At 31.7% G+C, this 15985-nt stretch overlaps 1 pseudogene across 1 annotated transcript; it reads right to left on the bottom strand.

Moving 5' to 3' along the window:
• Positions 1 to 2190: 2190 nt before the first annotated feature.
• On the bottom strand, positions 2191 to 3975 carry LOC114189844 (UDP-glycosyltransferase 84B2 pseudogene; annotated as a pseudogene). Its single transcript, XR_014996833.1, has one exon. The product of XR_014996833.1 is annotated as a UDP-glycosyltransferase 84B2 pseudogene (transcript).
• Positions 3976 to 15985: the final 12010 nt, after the last annotated feature.

Below are 15985 nucleotides of genomic sequence, written 5' to 3'. Positions count from 1 at the left end.
TATTTATAATATTTGACATGTTCTCTTTTCAATATTAATTAGAAAACGCGTTTGACATATTAAAAAAATTGACGTAATTGGATTTAAAAAGACCATATTCATTTAATCATAAAGTTTGAAAATAAAAATATATCAAAGTTTTAAACAAAGACAAATTTCAATTTCATATTAAATTTTATTACTAAAAACACATTTAATCTAAAAATAATTTATTTAACATTTGATAAAACTATATTTTTTTATTGGCATTTAGAACTGTGCGTAACCGTGTAAAAACATCCATTGGTCTTCATTCTTTTTTGTCATTTTCTTTAAAATAATTATTATGCCTTTTTGTAAAACTCATTGAAGTAACCCTGTGCAAAAATCCATTGGTCTTCATTTTTTTTTGTCATTTTCTTTAAAATAATTATTATGCCTTTTTGTAAAATTCATTGAAGTGGTTATTAATTTTGTAAAACATCTTTAATTAATAAACATTTAAAAAAAAGTAAATAAACATTTAAAATCATCAAGCGTCAAGCTTCTTCCTTTTATATATATATATATATATATATATATATATATATATATATATATATATATATATATATATATATATATATATTAAAGAAACTAACTCGATGTATTTCACTATCGTAAGAACACTTTTAGAAGCATAATAATATATAATAGATTTAATTAGTGATTTATTTTTCTATTTGGTTGGTTTGGTTTATTTATTTATTTTTGGGTTTAATTTAGTTGTTTAATTTTTTAAAAGTATTCAATTTGATCCTCCAATATTTCAAAAGGATTTAATTTTTAGAAAAAAATCAATTTAGTCTTTCTATTTAAAATTTTGATTCAATTTAATCTATTTATTCTTTAATATCTTCAAATTTAGTTTGAGATCAAATCAATAATTAAGTTTAATTACAACTTTTATATAAATATTAACAAAATTAGAAATTATACATTAAATCACTCTATCTAAATGTAAAAGAAAAAAAAATTGAGTATACAGTGATTAAAAAATAAAATAAGTTGAGTAATTAGATGAAATAATTTGATGTATAAATCATAAAAAAAATTAAATGTATATATAAGTTGTAGTGAAACTTAATTAGTAATTTGATTTTAAATAAAAAAAAAAAGATAAAATCATGTAAATTGAAATTTGAAATAGAGATATGAAATTAATTTTTTTTTTAAAATTAAATATTTATAAATAATTAAAGGACTAAATACAAATTTTTTTAAAGATTAAAGACTAATTAAATTAAAAATTAATTAAAAAACCAAAAATAAATTTAACTAATAGATTAAGAAACTAAATATCTGATTAAACTTTAAAATAAAATCAACCGGTTTAAAAGACAAGAAAATGAGTAAGTAATAGAAAAATAATATGTTAAAATTAACATTCGTGATAGAAAGTTATTTCGAAATAATATTATAACATTAATGGATAGTAAATGAGATAAAACAAAATTAATTAGAAATAAAGAACCCTTTCACAATTAATCATACTAATTAATATTTCAAATTACATTTTATTATCTTTTAATTAAATTATTAATATTATTACATTAAAAAAATAGAATTGATGAGATGAAAGTAGGGATGTCAAAAGAATCTTTATCCGCGGGTATCCGCGGATAAAACTCACAACGGGTAGAAAACAAATATTAAAAATAGATACCCGTTACCTGCGGGTACGGATATTATGTTAACGGGACGGGTACGAGTATTATAATATCCGTACCCGTGGATACCCGTAACCGCTAAACTCGTCCCCTTGATATTCTTCTCTTTCCTTTATTTGAAATCGGGCATATACATCAAACTTTATATAGACAATGACGTTTATGATATGTTTGTTGTCAAATGATTAAATATACTTGTCACGTGGCAATTGAGATTTATTATTTGTTTATTTTGTTTATTTTTTAGAAATCAATTGGAGGAAACGAGTTTGTTGATCAAAACACTAATTAAAGAATTTTCATTGGGTTAAACGTCATTTTATATTTACTTCTACAATTATTTGAACTTTTATCAATTTAAATTTATTTGAACTTTATTTAAAATTTATGATAATGATATATTTTATTTTATTTGAATTTATGATTAAATATTTATTTTTAAAATAATTTTCACAAATACTCGTAAATATCTATGAAAAAAATAAATATATACCCACATAAATAAATACGATACGACAAAGATATTTATTGAACAAGTAAAATATGAAGGAGCCACTAACCTGAGCTACCCGGGTTTACATCCCTATCCCGAGATGATGGTATCAAAATATATTTTTTCCACTGATGACACTAAGCCCAAGTTAGCCTGTCATCCCCAACTAAGTGTCTAATTTTCTACCAAAAATTTCATCCACAAAGGATTGGATATTTCGGTCCGACGAGCCACCCTGAGCCACCGCTTCTCTCGCGGCCCGTTTCAGCTCCGAAGCATTTCTCTTGAACTCCTCTGCCGTAAAAACCTGTTCAATAGCCCGTTCCACTTCCTCCGTCGCCACAAACCCATCACTCCCCGGCGTGAGCCGAACCCCCAAATGAAACACATCAGAAATCAGTTTGGCGTTTGTGGGTTGGTCGGTCCACTGAGGCCAAGCAATCATGGGCGTGCCCGTGGTTATGGCTTCCAACATGGAATTCCAACCACAGTGCGTTAAGAAACACGCTATCGCAGGGTGACTGAGCACCTTGGTTTGCGGGCACCATGGCACCACCATGCCCTGTTCTTTGCTCTCTTCGACAAACCCTTCTGGCAGCGGAACCGCTTCTTCTCCTTCTTTGTTCTTGATCACCCAAAGAAAATGTTTGTTACTGTTCTTTAAAGCCTTCGCTATGCTCTCCAGTTGCTGAGCGGTGAACGCGATGAGGCTCCCAAACGAGACGTATATAACCGAAGAAGGAGGTTGGTGGTCGAGCCACTCCATGCACGAGTCCTGTGGTTTCCACATTTCGATTCCCACATCTTCGTTTTCATCTTCGTCAAGTAAGGAGGGGGGAACCAGTGGACCAACCGTTGTGATGGGGCATAACTCAGCCATGGAATCTATCACATCTTTCTCCAACTCGTAGAAGGAGTTTGCGAGTACCCACTTCAGCTTTTTCATGTGCCGGAGCATCTCGGCAAGTACCTTGGGCATGCTTCCAAAAGGGTTTGACGGGAGAACAAAAGAAGGAAGATCTTGGGGTTTTAGCAATGGAAGACCGGGTAAGTTGACACTGATGGAAGGGTTTTCGAGAGTGGGGAATTGGTTTAAGTTGTTGTAGAAACGGTAGTATATGGCGTAGAGAGCGCAGGGTTGGATCCAGAGACATGCACAGGGGATGTTGTAGTTGGCAGCTACATCTGCAACCCATGGGACAAAGGGGTTGTTGATGATGCAAGCGAGTTTTTTGGAAGAGTTAAGGAAGTGGGTTTCTATGACGTTGGAGAGGTTAACGGGTCCGAATGTTCCTATGAGATCCATGTATGAGTCGACGGTGCGCTTGTTTTGACCGTTTCCAAAGCCATCGGCGAAAAAAATGACTTGGATACCGTTGATGGTGATGGAAGTAGGGACGGTGGCGGCGTCTGCGGTGGAGGATTTGAAGATGCGGTGGTAAACTAATTCGGTGGTGGCAAGGGTGACGTGGAGGCCTCGGCTTAGTAGGCTTTTGCCTAGCCTAAGCAGAGGGTTGATGTGACCTTGGGCTGAAAAAGCGACCAGAAGAACGTGAAGCTCTTCCTGGGTTTTGTCCTTGGAATCCATGGATTGGCTTGGATTTGCAAACGTTGTTTTGATGGAGGAAAGGTAAGACATGGAAAAATGAGTACAATAATGGCCATTTATAATGCCTTAGTGGCCTAGAACTTGTCCCTCAAGGCACAATGGTCACATAAGGGAAATTACATCTCATAATAAAGAAAATTCAATTGGATCAGACAAATAATTGCCCATTCAGACCAGGGTCACATGGAGAAGGAAAATTGTATTTTGAATTCCGATTTGTCTTCTTAAATTGGTGGAAGTGAATGGAACATGTGAAAGTTGAGTTTAATTTAAAGTTAAATTTTAATATAGTGTCAGAATTATGAGAAAAAATTTATCTTAAATTTTTTTTATTTATTTATTCAATCTATTATTTATCTTTGACCTGAGATGTTGCCTAAAATATATTTTTACCGAGGAGAAAGTAAAACAAATAATTATAACAATTTAATTAATATGTAAAGTAGTAACCAAACTTATTTTTGCAAAGCGCATGACTATGATAGGTACAGCTTCATCGTTATTACATAGATAGTACAACATTTCACGTTTTTGGCATTAAAAAATTCAATAATACGCTATATTTAGTAAGTAAAAGACAATGTAATAAGAAGAAAAAATAATTTTGAACATTGAAGGAAACACCGTACGGTGGACCAAATATTTAACCCAATGTTGTTCATACTCGGTATTTCTTTTGTCCTGCTTTTGCAATTTTTATTATATATAATATCATGAATAAGTGTAATAGTTACAAGTGTGTGAAAAAGTGTTTTGAAGGAGAAAATGTTTTAAACATTTGTTTGCGTGAAAAAGATGTATGTAATAGAAGAGAGAATATACTAGAAGTTTGACGCCTATAAAAGTGATGATACTCTTTCTGTTGTGTGAAAGGTGCATTCTTTCGTATGAGTGTGAATACACTTATAGCTGTGCACGAATATATATATATATATATATATATATATATATATATATATATATATATATATATATATATATATATATATATATTTAAAGAGTTTGTTTAATGGTATAAATATTGTTTGATTTTAAATTAATTAATATCATTAATTAAATAAATTAAAAGGGTAATTAAATTTAAATATTAAACCATAATTAATAATTTAATTGGTAAGTATTAATGATTTTGGATGGTAATATATATATATATATATAATAATAATAATAATATAAAACAAAAATTTAATTTTTTAAAATATTTTTTATTTGATTTTTTAATTGAAAATTGAGTTATTCAAATACCATATATTTATTTCAAATAATACATTTTATTTTCATTTTGTTATGATATTATTAATTTAAAAAGATAAGCGTAATAAATGAATTGACGTATTCAAAATATAAAAAATGTTACTCTATTTTTACTTTAACTTCTTTTAATTTTAAAATTAAATATTCTATTTAACTATTTATTTTTTATATGACATCTGTCTTTACAAGGTAATATAATATAAAAAGTATAATAAAAATAAAATATTTATAAGATGATTAAAAACTTATTATATGTATTTTTTTTCTAAAATATTACACTACAAAAAAATATTTAAATATCAACTAATTATAGATATAAAAAATAATTAATGACTAATTTAGATACTAAATTATAAACAAAAATTATTGATATAAAAATAATCTATATTATAAATAAAAAATTATGTTGATTTAGATTCTAAATTATAAATAAAAATTATTGATATAAAAATAATCTATATTATAAATAAAAAATTATATTGATATGTGAATAACACTTTAATTTAGTTTCTAACGTTAACTAAGAAGGTTTTGTCTACAAAATAAATTCATTTTTAAATTATTCTTTAATTAAATAGATATCAATTTAGACACTAATGATTCTAGTAATCAAAATCTTGTAATTAATGTTAAGAGATTAATTTAGAATTTAATTTACAAATTAATTATAATTTATTTATTTACAATAAAACCTATTTTAAATATTGATAATTTTTAGTTTATAATTTGTTATCTAAGTTAGTCTGTGTGATAAGTAGGGATTGGCAACAGGGCGGGACGGGAACAAGTTTCGCTATCTTATACCCATTTCTGTAAAAAAAAATTATCTTCATCCTCGTACTCAAATCCAACAGGTATCAAACTTTTGTCTCATCCTCATCCCCACCGGATAACGGATATAATCTCGTACCCATACCCATACCCGTTTTCTTACTACTTCAATATTAATTTTAATTAATTTTTATAAAATAATAAAAAAAATTGGTAAAGGAAACATAATATTATCAAATATTCAATATTAGAAGGATGGTTTCGATATCAAATGCTTTAAAATAAATTATAATTGTTTCATGAGAACCAAAATATTTATTAAATTTGCAAATATTAATGAAACCTAATTGATAAAATTTAAAAATAATTTTTAAAAAATATAAAAGGAAAACAAATATTCAAATTAAAATATATTTTAAATATTTGTTTGCTTCAATCTTTTAAATTTTAATGAATCTCTTTTTTATACATTAATAAAAGTTATAATACATCATTTAATCAAAATGATACAAAGAATAAATAATAATCATAGTAATAAAATTTTAATATAGATCTTGTATCTTTTAAACTTCAATTATGTTGAATGGTAATAAAAAATTATTCATGAAAATCACATTAAATTTTTATATTGCAGAAATAAAAGTTATTTATACAATTATAGCAAAAAAATTACAGTATGATTGATAATGAGTTAAAAAATAAAATAATAATTAGATAAAATATATTGAAATAGCATTCTACATAATGAAAATAAACAACAAATAAAAATATTAAAAAATTAACAAATATTCAAAAATAATTTAAGAGATTATTGTAAAAAATCGCACAAAGGACAACAAATATATAATTAAGGGTATGATAAGATGAAAAATAATTTAAGAAAACTTTTCAAATATCAACATACATACTCAATGGTTGAGAAATAACAAAAATTATTTTAGCAAAACAAAAGAGTTCTTCAAATGAAACAAAAACTAATAATAATAAGTAAAGATTTTTTTTTATATTACCTAGTAAACGGAATGTTTGTGCTATTAAGTACTTAAATTGAGCGTATTACACTTTCTCATATGAAAGAAAAATATACAATAAATAAAAATATTAAAAAATAATAAAAATATTCAAATGTGAGACATAAATTTTTTTTTTTAATTGACATACATCTTTTTAATATAATTACATAAATGTTATGGAAATGCGAACGAGTTCCATGACAAACCAAATAATTAGAAGAAATAAATAGTAGTAAGTATATATATATATATATATATATATATATATATATATATATATATATATATATATATATATAGTTACTTAGTTAATTGTAATTTAAACGGGGACGAGTATTATGGCGGGGATATGTATATTCCCATACCCAATTGATAAAGTCGGAAATTCTCTATACCCATATCCATACCCAATCAATGCGGGAATTTCCGTCAAAACAAGAACGGGTTTGAACAATACCCACAAAAACATGTTTATTTGGCGTCTCTAGTAATAAGTAATTTTATGTTTATTAAATCGCTTACTATTTAAAAGTTTAATTTTCTTTCGGTGACAGTGATAGTAAGAAAAACCTTGTAATCAGTACAAATTATTAAATAATGAGAAATACAATAAATGATAAGAAAATATTTAACATATCCCTAATTTTGACAAAAAAAAAAGTTTACGTCTAATGCTAACAATCTTTTGTTATTAAAAAAGTGTTTTAACCCTGTTTTTACTGTGTTAGGATTTGTTTAGAGTTGAACAAGGGCTTTGTCTGAACTCGGCTACATGTGTAGTACATTCCTTGCCTTCGGTTTTGGAACATTTCTTAAGGCTAAAGTAATGTTTTTATGGATCTCCTTCAAGATGGCATCAAGGGGGTTTATTGGAGTGTGATAGTATATAAAGAAACTGAGGTGTTTTATAAAGGATTATATATTTTGACAATTTTTTTTTATTAATTCTGATGAAGTTTTCTTTTCAAATCACACTATTTTTTTTTTCAAAATACACCAAATATTTATCTTGTCCAATAAAATTGTGTCTTTAAAAAAAATAGTCAACTTCTTATTACAAAAATTAACGTTTCTATTTGTTTCTTAAAACTTATATATATATATATATATATATATATATATATATATATATATATTTTTTTTTTTCTATTTGATAAGCCATTGTATATAAACTAGTTCATCTATTGAGTATCAATTAATTTTAACTTTTAATTATTTTTTAAAACTAAATTTTGTTATTTGTCATTCAAACTACTATTGCACTATTTTTTCACAATTTTCATTATGCTTAATTTTCATATAATAGACTACTGAAATATTGATTACTTCAATTTATAAGGTTTTTTTTTTTTTACATAAAAAAATTAAAATATAAACTACAAATTATTAAAAATAATGTAATAATTATTTATCTACATAATATTAAGGATAACAAAAATATATATTAAAATACAAAGAATGATAATAATAGAAAATTAAATAAGATATAAGTGACCTATCATTTAGATATTAATAAGTGACCTATTATTTAGATATTAACTTATAAGTTAGTTTCATCAACCTAAATATATTTTATAACTAGTAAAATAATTTAATTTTTTAATTCAAGTTATTGTTACATTGGATTTTTTTTTATAACTTTTATTGTATGTAATTTTTTTATAACATCATGTAATGAAATATTTTTTACTTCTATATGTAGTGTTACATCTTTGTTCATTTTGAACTACATAAAAATGAAAAAAAAAAACTTTAAATGTGTTTGGTTAGATCATTAAATTAAGGAAAATAATTTTTTAATACTTAAATTTTGACAATTTTCTCTCATAACCTTGAGGTGACATCTTTTTAGTGACTTCTTCTTCTATCTATTTTTTTATTTCTTTATATTTCAAAATCACTTACAAGATGTCACCTCAAAATATAAAAGAAGTTGTCAAAAGTTATTTCTCAAAATATCATTCTCCTTAAATTAATTAGTGACTTATTAACTAATTTGTAAAAAAAAAAAAAATAGGGTAAGTACCTCAAAACAACTTATTTTAGAAGTGTTGAACTTATAAGTTACAAACTACTTTAACTAACTTCTCACTTGCGTAGGGTATCACACAACATAAACTAATATCTTCCAACAAAAACACACAGAAAGGGAAAGAAAGGGGTGGTTACGATCTCAGCCCAGCAGACATGACACTGTAAGAGAAAACATGTTCGATGAACAAAACACACAGAAAGACAACGTAAACAACAGAATACAAAGTACAGAAAAACTTAGAAGAGTGGTAACTTTGGTGGTTACGAAGCTATAGTTGTTAAGGGCAATGCCCTGGTCCGCAGGGGCTAGGACCACTTTGGGCCACGTCCTTCTGTGCATCACCTTCCACAATCAACCCCTTCTTCACCACGTCTGCTGCGTTCAAAAACCTTCTCTTTGGTTGTATTATTAGATTAGCATCTCCGTGCACCATACAACACAAACAAAGAAAAATAACAAAGAACCCTAAGCATTGGACTTTTCCAACCGTCATCACACTGTTGCTGATTCAACCCAGTTATTTATATTATGGTTTTGCTTCTTCAAACTAACTTCTCATGCTTCACTTCTATTTATAGTCTTCTTTGGAGAACTTTGATTTCCCTTTTTATATACTGTACTATATGGCGTATTGTCATCTCTAGCCAGACCATCGGTCAGGTGGTCCAATGACAAACGGTCAAATGGAGGATTTTTTGGGTTGTTGATGTGGCAATCTCTCCGGAGTGCTTTAAGGAAGCTCACAACCGAACGACTTCCGCGTTCATTCCGATTGAACTTTGTCTTCACAATTATGAGGACAATCGTTAGGACGCACGGACCTCCGGTCGTGTTGGGTATTGGGCTCCCTTCCTATGTGGAGAAAAGGCCCAAAATTTGAGAAGCCCATGTCTCACTTAAACCTAGTGGAGAGGAGGCTATAAAATAAAGAGAGAGGCAGAACAATAGAGTCAGAATACACTGAAAGCCCTAACACATAGAGGGAGAGGTAGAGGGAAAATTCTGTTCACGTTTTTCATAGAGCTGTCGCAGTAAATTCGGCGCCGCGGATTCGTTCACCGTTGGATCGGGCTGAAATTTTTACAGCAGGTTCGGAACTCATTGCTCTTCATTCTGACCGGTCGGATCTTTGATACGAGGTCTGAGTTGGGAGATATTAATTTCGCACTGCAGCAGTGATTTGTAGAGGTTTTCCTCTCTTGTTCTTCTCTATTTGAAAGCTTTGTTGCTTTGTTATTTGGTTGGGTGTTGGCACTAATTTGTGCTATTGATTAAGACTCTTTTGTACTCTTGTTGATCATAGTGAAGCTATTTCTTTGGTCTGGACGACTCGTGGTTTTTACCCTTGATTTGAGGGGTTTTCCACGTTAAAAATCTTGGTGCCTTTATTTGTGCTTTTGGTGGTTTATTATTGCTGTTCTTTGATTATTGCTCCTCATAGATTCTTGCAAGTTAGGGGAAATTATATCCGCTGCATTCTCTGGTATATTGTTTGTTATTGTTTTCCCCATCAGAGTGGCATCAGAGCTCTTGGTTGGGCTATATTTACTTGCTTGAATGATGGAGGCAAATGCAAAGATGATTACTTTGAATGGTACAAATTATCATTTGTGGAAGGGCAAGATGAAAGATTTATTATTTGTCAAGAAATTGCATCTTCCGGTCTTTGCTACACAGAAGCCAGATTCTATGTCTGAAGAAGAATGGGACTTTGAGCACCAACAGGTATGTGGTTTTATTCGGCAATATGTTGAAGATAATGTTTATAATCATATTGCTAATGAGACACATGCCAGAGCTTTGTGGGAGAAGATTGAGTCTTTGTATGCTTCTAAGTCGGGCAATAATAAATTGTATTTGTTAAATTGCTTGATGAATTTGAGGTACATGGAGAATTCTTCTATTTCTGATCACTTAAATGAGTTTCAAGGGCTCCTAGATCAATTGTCAGGAATGGGCATAAAGTTTGATGACGAAGTTATGGGATTATGGTTGCTTAATACTCTACCAGAGTCTTGGGAGGTATTTCGGGTTTCAATTACGAACTCTGCCTCGAATGGTGTTGTTTCTTTTCAGATGGCAAAGAGCGGTGCTCTTAATGAAGAGATGAGAAGGAAGGCACATGGTTCTTCATCTCAGTCTGAGATGCTTGTTACAGAAGCTAGGGGGAGAAGTCAGAAAAAGGAACATAAAGGTGGTAGAGAGAAGAGTAGGAGCAAGTCCAAGTCAAGATACAAGAATTTAGAGTGCCATTTTTGTCATAAAACTGGACACATTCAGAAATACTGTTTTAAGTGGAAAAAGGAGAACAAAGACAAGAAGGGCAAACAGAGAGAGAATGATCATGATGATGATGATCGTGTCACTACTGCTACAGATGGTGATCTTGTTCTTCTTCGTGACTTTGAGTCCGTTAATCTTGTATCTGATGAGAGCATGTGGATTATTGATAGTGGTGCTACACTGCATGTTACACCTAGGAAGGAGTTCTTCACATCTTACACTTCTGGTGATTTTGGAGTGTTGAAGATGGGTAATGATGGTGAGTCTAAAGTGATTGGTGTTGGTGATGTTTGCCTGCAAACCAACATGGGAGTGCAGTTGTTGCTTAAAGGAGTCAAACATGCTCCGGATGTTCGTTTTAATTTAATCTCTGTGCAGTTGCTTGATGATTGTGGTTATGACAATCACTTTGGTTCTAGTAAATGGAAGCTCACTAAAGGTAACTTGGTTATGGCCAGAGGGGAGAGACAATCTAAATTGTATTGGACTAAAGCTTTGGTTGCTAAAGACAGTGTGAATGCTATGTATATGGAGGCATCTTTGTGGCACCGGAGGCTTGGTCATATAAGTGAGAAAGGGCTTAACTGCTTAGCTAAAAAGGATGTGCTTATGGGATTGAGAAATGCAGAATTGGAGAAATGTTCTCATTGCATGGCTGGTAAACAAACCAGAGTATCTTTTAAGAAGCATCCTCCCTCAAGGAAGTCAGAATTGCTTGAATTGGTGCATTCTGACGTTTGTGGCCCATTAAAGGTAAAGTCATTTAGTGGTGCAGTTTACTTTGTTACTTTTATTGATGATTGTTCCAGGAAGCTATGGGTCTATGCTCTTCAGCGGAAAGGTCAAGTACTTGAAAAGTTCAAGGAATTTCATGCTATGGTTGAGAGGCAATCAGGCAAGAAGCTGAAATGCATCCGTAGTGATAATGGTGGTGAGTACCGTGGACCTTTTGATGTTTATTGCAGGCAGCATGGTATTAGACACGAGAAGACTCCTCCTAAAACTCCTCAGTTGAATGGTCTAGCGGAGAGGATGAACAGGACCTTGGTTGAAAGGGTTACATGTATGCTTTCAGAAGCAAAGTTGCCTAAGCACTTTTGGGGAGAGGCATTGCTTGCAGCTGTGCATGTTATTAATCTCAGTCCCGCAGTTGCTTTGAATACTGAGGTGCCAGACAAAATTTGGTTTGGTAAGAATGTTAGCTATGATCATTTGCGTGTCTTTGGTTGCAGGGCATTTGTTCATGTTCCTAAGGATGAAAGATCCAAGTTAGATAAAAAGACAAGGCAATGTATCTTTATTGGCTATGGTGAGGATGAATTTGGCTACAGGTTTTATGATCCTGTTGAGAAGAAGCTTGTTAGAAGTCGTGATGTACAATTCATGGAAGACCAGACCATTGAAGACATTGATAAGGTGGAGAAGACCACACCCGAGAAAGATAGTAATCTCACTGATGGTAATCCGATGAGGTTGCCCGCTCACAATTTGGAGAATGTTGAAACGGAAGCTCAAGACAATGAGCAACATGGTGATGTTGATGATCAACAGTTTGGAAGTGGAGTAGAGGTTCCAATTGATGATGCTCAAGAGGAACATGATGATGATGACGATCTTGGTGATATACCTGAATCACCTCAAGTCCAACTCAGGAGGTCTAATAGACAAAAACAACCTTCTACAAGGTATTCCTGTGATGAGTACATAACCTTGACTGACGGTGGAGAACCTGAGTGTTTTGAAGAGGCTTTGGATAGTGAAGAGAAGAAACAGTGGCTGGATGCAATGCAAGATGAGATGAAATCTTTGCATGATAATCACACTTACGACTTGGTGAAATTGCCTAAGGGCAAAAGGGCATTGGAAACTAGGTGGATTTTCAGGGTGAAACAAGATTCAAATTCTACACTTCCAAGGTACAAGGCCAGATTAGTGGTGAAAGGTTTCAGACAGAAAAAGGGTGTTGATTTCAATGAGATTTTCTCACCTGTGGTGAAAATGTCATCCATCAGAACTGTGCTAAGTTTAGCTGCTACTCTTGATTTGGAGGTTGAGCAGATGGATGTGAAGACAGCTTTCCTTCATGGTAATTTGGAGGAAGAGATATACATGAAGCAACCTGATGGTTTTCTTGTTAAAGGCAAGGAAGAATATGTGTGTAGACTAAGGAAGAGTCTATACGGTTTGAAGCAGGCTCCAAGGCAGTGGTATAAGAAGTTTGAGTCTTTTATGTGTGAGCAGGGTTACATGAAGACTACTTCTGATCATTGTGTCTTTGTTAAAAGTTTTTCTAATGATGACTTTATTATCCTGTTATTATATGTTGATGACATGCTTATTGTTGGAAAAGATATTTCCAAAATTGACAGGTTAAGGAAGACACTTGGCGAGTCTTTTGCCATGAAAGACTTGGGAGCTGCTAAAAGGATTCTTGGCATACATATCTCACGTGATAGGAGAGAAAAGAAGATTTATCTATCACAAGAGCAATACATTAGGAAGGTGTTGCAGAGATTCCAGATGGAAAATGCTAAAGCTGTGAGTACTCCTCTTGCTACTCATTTTAAACTGAGTGTTAAACAGAGTCCTTCAAATGAAGTTGAGAAGACCAATATGAGTAGAGTTCCTTATGCATCTGCGGTGGGCAGTTTGATGTATGCGATGGTGTGTACAAGACCAGATATTGCACATGCTGTTGGTACAGTTAGTCGATTTTTGTCAAACCCAGGTAGAGAGCATTGGAATGCTGTGAAATGGATTTTGAGGTATCTTCATGGTACAGTTGATATGAAGCTTTGTTTTGGAGGTGATAAACCTACTTTGATGGGTTACTCAGACTCAGATTTGGCTGGGGATATTGATTCCAGAAAGTCCACTTCGGGCTATTTGATAAAGTTTGCAGGGGGAGCTGTGGCTTGGCAATCAAGACTACAAAGGTGTGTAGCGTTGTCTACTACAGAAGCAGAGTTCATTGCTATTACTGAAGCATGCAAGGAGGTGTTATGGTTGAAGAAATTCTTGCAGGAGCTTGGTTTTAGGCAAGATAACTATTCATTGTTTGTTGATAGCCAAAGTGCTATCCATCTTGGTAAGAATCCAACTTTTCATTCTAGATCCAAACATATTGATGTGAGGTATCATTGGATACGTGATGCTTTGGATGCTAAGTTGTTGGAGTTGAAAAAGGTTCATACAGATGATAATGGTGCTGATATGATGACTAAAGCATTGCCAAGAGGAAAGTTTGAAGTTTGTTGTGAGATCGCCGGTTTGGCGGTTATCTCCACATAGTTGTGAGGGGGAGATTTGTTGGGTATTGGGCTCCCTTCCTATGTGGAGAAAAGGCCCAAAATTTGAGAAGCCCATGTCTCACTTAAACCTAGTGGAGAGGAGGCTATAAAATAAAGAGAGAGGCAGAACAATAGAGTCAGAATACACTGAAAGCCCTAACACATAGAGGGAGAGGTAGAGGGAAAATTCTGTTCACGTTTTTCATAGAGCTGTCGCAGTAAATTCGGCGCCGCGGATTCGTTCACCGTTGGATCGGGCTGAAATTTTTACAGCAGGTTCGGAACTCATTGCTCTTCATTCTGACCGGTCGGATCTTTGATACGAGGTCTGAGTTGGGAGATATTAATTTCGCACTGCAGCAGTGATTTGTAGAGGTTTTCCTCTCTTGTTCTTCTCTATTTGAAAGCTTTGTTGCTTTGTTATTTGGTTGGGTGTTGGCACTAATTTGTGCTATTGATTAAGACTCTTTTGTACTCTTGTTGATCATAGTGAAGCTATTTCTTTGGTCTGGACGACTCGTGGTTTTTACCCTTGATTTGAGGGGTTTTCCACGTTAAAAATCTTGGTGCCTTTATTTGTGCTTTTGGTGGTTTATTATTGCTGTTCTTTGATTATTGCTCCTCATAGATTCTTGCAAGTTAGGGGAAATTATATCCGCTGCATTCTCTGGTATATTGTTTGTTATTGTTTTCCCCATCAGGTCGGGCAGCCACACCAAAACTGAACCAATAAGTCAAAAGTAAATAAAAATAATACAAGCCAGTAATCAAATTTACAAAACAATTAGGTCATGATTAAGAAAAACCATAATCACGGATCCATCCCAAAAACTATAAATAGGAGTCCAAGGTAAGTTGGTGAGGACTTTGACTTCGCATTTATTACAGCATTAATTGCACTATCCCGATCGAACTTGAAATAACTTAAGCATCAGAGTCTTCTAGACAGATATTCTGATCGTCTGGACAACTGAACGGATAGAAACTAAAAGAAATCGAACGGAAGAAAGAACGAGACAACGAACGATATAGTGTTGGGCAAAGACTTAAAGAATTTAAAGAACAACTTAAGTGCTGGAGATATGTGTTTGGTCTCTATACCCAAAACATATATCATATTCTTGGTTGTAAATTAATTTTTTTGTGTACGATTAGTTTTAGGCAGTAAAAAGAAAATAATGATTTTACTGTGAAAGACCGAAAGTATATTTAAATCTTAAAAAAGTAAAATAAACTATAATATAATCTAATTTTTGGACGTGATTACTTCAATAAATAAAATTTAATAAAAGCAGTATTACAGTACAATATTTTTACTCATGAACTACTCTCTTTTTTTATCTGTACAACATTAACTCGTTCATAAAACTTGGAATTTTCTGGTAAAGAATTCATTTACTCCAATAATTGGTCTAAAAATATAAACTATTGTTCTTTAACAGAAAATAGTTAAAAACCCAAGTAAGAGAGAACGTGGATTAATTGGAAATATTTTTTTAAATATTCAAAGAAAAAATATATTTAAAATTATCGATATAAGAATAAATCC

The sequence above is a fragment of the Vigna unguiculata genome, chromosome 7 (assembly GCF_037176805.1).
Source record: "Vigna unguiculata cultivar grain cowpea cultivar isolate G323 ecotype 2 chromosome 7, ASM3717680v1, whole genome shotgun sequence".
Lineage (NCBI taxonomy): Eukaryota > Viridiplantae > Streptophyta > Magnoliopsida > Fabales > Fabaceae > Vigna > Vigna unguiculata.
This window is presented reverse-complemented; position numbering and strand designations above follow the sequence as displayed.